Below are 5,261 nucleotides of genomic sequence, written 5' to 3'. Positions count from 1 at the left end.
AGCCACACACGTGGTGCATCTCCTGACTCGCCCAGCTCTGGGTGCTCCTCCCGGGCTCCTGAGCCCTTCTTGACGCCACGGTTACCACACCTCGTGGTCTGGGCCAGAGGCTTGGGGAGAATCATCTGACTCTACTCTGCTCCCGCCTGCCCAGCACGGACGGGGGTCGGGGGGGGAGGTTATTACAGGCTAATGAGGGGCCCAGAGTCAGACCCCCAGGGCTTCTACACCACAGGAGGCCATCCTAACCTACCACTCTCCACCGGCTCCTCCCTCATCCGAGAAAACGCGGCCCAGGAAAGCAGAGGGGGTGATAGGAGGGGTCCTCTTTTTTGATGATAGAGGACAAAGTGACAGGAACCGAATTTTCAAACAAGTAGGCGGTGGGGCAGCGATTCTCTTCTTGGAGAAAATGCCTCCTACGTGCTTTCTCCATGCCGTTTTGTTTTATTTACAGTGCTGTTTTCTCCCCATCACCACAAACATGGAAGCGCAGGCTTGGAGGTTGAAGAGGGTACTATTTACTGACAACTGGAATTCAAGGAACCAAAACAGCCTACTGTCTCGATAATTATAGGAGATCCATTTTAAAAACCTTATGTGCTTTGAAAGAAAAAAATGAATCAAAGCAAGCCTTTTAAGTTAAAAATATCCACTGCTACATATAAGAGTAAAATCAAAGGCAATTTTATAATGAGTCAGCCAGATTACATTTTTGCCACTTTATTGTAAAGTACGATTTTAAATTCTGATTTAGGTCATAAACTAAATGCTTATTTATATGTTTCCTAGGATGGACATAATCTGAATGATAAGGTCAATGAGAACAGAAAATAAATGCCTGAAACTATAAATAACAGAAGAACCATACATACATATTCTGTAATAACGTATGTGACCACACAGACCTAAAAGGAGAATATGACTGTTACGTGATATCATGATACATGACATAATAATACGAAAGACCGTTTCATCATATATTTGAATGAGAGTGACGGTAGGAATGTGAAAAAGAAGAAAGAGGCTTAGGCAAGAGCAAAGCAAAGTCAGAAGGACCTAAAAATGAATTAAATCCCAGTGGGAGAGGATGTCTGACCCTGACTAACGCCCTGGACAGATTCTGATTTCCAGAAGGAGGTGGGCCGAGGGCAGGACATTAGGAAGCAGAGGAGAACTGCCTGCCTGCACGAGAGGGCACCTGACACAGAGGGTCTCAGCCCAATCAGACCCCAGGCCCTGTTTTATTAAAACGTTTTACAATCTTCTGTGCTATCTTAAAAAGAAATAATAAATAATAAAATCCACCCTGATTAGTCATAGTTTCAAAAATCAACATAATGCCCTAATAGAATGAAAAAGAAGATAATAATCATGTAAATACTACGTACTTCAACATGTAAGTTCCTGGGTGTGACCTACCCAAAGGCATAGTGAGGTCACCCCACATTTGTGCTGACGTTCGGGTTGTTGAGAACGTGACAACCACAGAGACAGAGAGACACGTGGTGACTCAGAGGTGAACTTCCGAAACGGTGACCAGCTCTTGGTAAAGCTCCAAATAACATCAAGAATCACGTTCCCTCTTTTTAAGCACGTGTGTGTTTCTGGAAATTTTGGCATGAACTAGAACTACGTGAAAATGCTGTGGAAGAAGAAGCGGGTCCCAGGCCCAGATACTTAGAAGCAGGGTTTTCACCGAGGCACGGGAAAGCCACGTGTGACGGGGACCCGGCTGTGCGGACGCCTAGGGACTGCCCACGGCGACCTCCCTCCCGCGCGGCGGCTGGAGCGCTCCTCAGAAGCCCCTCTGCTGCAGGCAGGGCGCCGACTGATCTGGCTCTGCTCCTGCTGGCAGAGCTGCAGTCGAAAAAGGCAAAGCGAAGGAGTGGATTCAGGACAGAGGGGGGAGCGGAGACACATGAAAGCCTTCCCGGGGGCTACAGCCCCCTGGTTTCTGGGCCCCCGTGAAAAACAGAGGCCACCTCTACCCCACACATCGCTGCCGAGACACAGACTTCAGCTGAGTCTGAGACACGTCACCCTGGGCACCTGAGAAGCCACGGAAGGCACAAGCCGGCCCCAGGGAAGCTCTGCAGCGCCCACCGCCACGTCCTCCTCGGGCCCAGCGCTGCCCCGCCGGGTCAGGTACCTGGTCCCTCCGACCCCACGTGTGCAGATGCGGTATCACATGCTGCCAAGTCGTCACCTGCATGATACTGAAGTGTAAGTAATTCGGATGTAGTGTCAACTTGAACTTGAAATGACCCACTTGAATGTTCACTCTAGAGGCTCTGGGTCAGCTGGCCCGTCCTGGTTTCCCTAGAACCTGGCTCTGTGTCCTTGAATCAGAGCACAGGCGTCTCCCCAGGGTGATTAGCACAGCACAGCTGGACAGCGCCTGGCCCCAGTGAGCGGCCATCATCGGAACAGTCTTCCAACTTCCCTTCCCAGAGGATTTAAGCACAGAAATGACAACCCTCGCTGTGAGGTCACAAGCACATGAACTATTTCTCAGGGATCGCTAACAAATACCTTCAACATGTGTGGAAGCGTACATATTTCTGGGAACCATCCAAGCGTGTTGTCCTTCAAGGTGAAATATTGACCACAGCCTTTCATTGGTCAACATTTAGTTTTCAGGTCAGTGCATCTGATGCGTGTTCTCAGCAAAAGTCAATAATGTCTTATTCCTCAAGGCCTCGTTGCATTGCTGTGAGAGGTTTGCATCTGCACCTGAGCTGAGCTGACAGAGGAGCAGGGCCCCGGATCATCAGCCAGTTCCTACACGACCTGGAATCCTAGCCAGTGGGCCAAGCCACTCGTTAAGATACAGTTTAGGAATCAGAGTGTTGTTCTGAGAAAGGAGATGGGGAACGGAGAGAAGGTGCCCCAGGATGACGGGTGACTGAAGCTTCAAGCAACAGAAAATGTGTTACGTCTGGTGAGAACCAGTGCCGACAAGCCTCGGATTCCACCCACTCATTCCTTCCCGCGTCCGTAGCGCTCATTGAGGCTACAGATAATGTGGAGGCACAGGGCCAGGTGCTGGCAGCACAGCAACAAATACAGAACGCGGCCCGCAGGGAGGCGCTGGGCGCCAAGGGTTAGGAAGGGGTCCTCAGCGCACCAGGCAGAAGGGGGCTGCAAGGCTCCGGGGGCACCTCCTGCAGACAGAGGTGGGGGGGGCAGGCGGGTGGATTTCAGGGCATGGCCCTCCAGACAGAGGAAATGCAGTGACTGGGCACTCTGAGAAGGCACTGACTCACCTGGGAACTGCGAGTGATTCGGCCCCCCAGAGCAGAAAGTGCTGGGCGCAGGCCGGAGGGAGGAGGGAATGGGCTCAAAACCATCTCCCTGCTGGGACAAGAAACATGGACGCCGTCTCGTGGAGGATGAAGGGGTACAGTTTTCATCAGGGACCCACAGGACGGGGACTGCACTTTCAAAAGCCCACGCTGAGAGCACGGCAGAGCCTGCACCGGGAAGGGACAAGACCACAGGCAGGGCGGCCGGTGCGCTGGCCGGAGCAGGAACGCCAGCCAGGAAACGCACAAGGGCTGGGGAAGCGCAGACACTCAGGGGGCGCTTCCCACGCAGAAACAGACGAGCGGGGCAATGCCTCCTGGCAGAAAACGGACTAGAAGGAAACAAACCAACAGCAAACAGAGCTTGGGGTGATTTTCATCTTCCTATGATTTTTCTGTTTTCTAACTGTTCTACAGTAAACCCGTGTTCCATTTATAACAAGGAGAAAATAGTACATAAAATACATCTTTTGGATTTTAATACATATGGAGATAGTACAGTTGACAAGAGTTGACAGTGACTTTTCGGTGGGTTAGTACAAGGAAGAAAAGGCGTTTAAGATGTCTTCCAGCAGTGGCTAGAATAGAAATGCCAGCAGGTGAAACCGGGACGAGACAAAGCAGGGTTTTGCAGTAGAAAGTTATGAATTTGCTTTGAATTGATTTGGGGGTGACAGCAAGTCGTCAACTCAAAATGTCCCACATTAGGTAACAGAACTGTGTCTGTAATTCAAGAGTGAGGTCTGGAATGAAGATTCTATAAAGCACATGCAGTGGAAAGAGAAGTTGGGTTTAATAGAGTTTCTCTAGTGATTTTTGCTTTGTTTTTTATTTAATTAATGACTTCATACTTTTTGATAAAAACGGAACGTCACTATAGACGCGCCTTCACACTGTAAGCTGCCTGCCCTCACTCCCCGCGCTTCTTGGCTCCTGTGGTGCAGTCACCGGCAGGGTGGGGTGAGGACGGGAGAGCGGGCAGGGTTGGGGAAGGGCACACGGGCTGCCCACACCCTGGGGTGTGCATTTGTCACCACAGCCAAGTGAGTCAGAGATGGAAACGTGTCTTCTGTCACACAGCTCAGCTCAGCTAAGACCTGGTCGCCCTCTAATTAAATCGCTTCCGCCTGCAGCCTGGAAGCGGCCCGGGTGAGGTACCCGGGAACACGTAGGCCCCGAGCTGGCAGGTCTGCAAGGCCTGAGGTCGCAGATCCCAGCCCACTCGCTGGCCATCCCGCCAGGCTTCTCTGAATGCGCCCAACACAGCCCGAAGGCGAGGCCGGGCTGAGAAGACCTCCCCACCATGTGGCTGCAAAAAAAATGTGTTAGCGCATTCCCTCCCTTGGGGGGAGTTCTCGCGCCTCGAGGAAGGAACTAGAGGCCGTTTTGGCTGTCTATCAGTCACGCCGTTTTTCGTGAGAACAAAGCCCTTGTTCTGCTCACGGTGTTGCTTCTAATGAACATGCAGCACGCGGAGGAAGCCCCTCAGCTGCCCCCGGGGCCTGTGACGCTTTAGGCAAGACGTTAGACTAGCGGGGAGACCATGCGTGCAGCCCCAATAAACATGGAGGAAACAAGTATCTGTATCAGAATCCTGCAAAGCCCTCTTATTTAGCAGGTCTAGCCGGGAGCAAGAGGGAGCACGGCACACAGCGTGAAGCAGACACTCTTGAATTTGAACGTGCGCACGAATCTTCCGGGCGTCTTGTGAAAGCACAGACCCTGACGCCGGGGCCTGGGGTGGAGCCTGAGGCTCTGCATTTCTAAACGCCTCCCAGGAATGCCGCCGCCCGGCTAGTGCACACGCTCTCCCGGCCCCAGCCAACACCCGCCCATCCCGAGAGCCAGAAGACCTTTCCTAACCCACCCCACACACGCTGGACAAGTAGGCCACCTCTTCCCCTGGGGTCCAGCTTGTGCCTGGGTCACTGTCGTTCCCACACGGCACTGCGA

The sequence above is a fragment of the Balaenoptera borealis genome (genome assembly GCF_965194805.1).
Source record: "Balaenoptera borealis genome assembly, chromosome: 18".
Lineage (NCBI taxonomy): Eukaryota > Metazoa > Chordata > Mammalia > Artiodactyla > Balaenopteridae > Balaenoptera > Balaenoptera borealis.
This window is presented reverse-complemented; position numbering follows the sequence as displayed.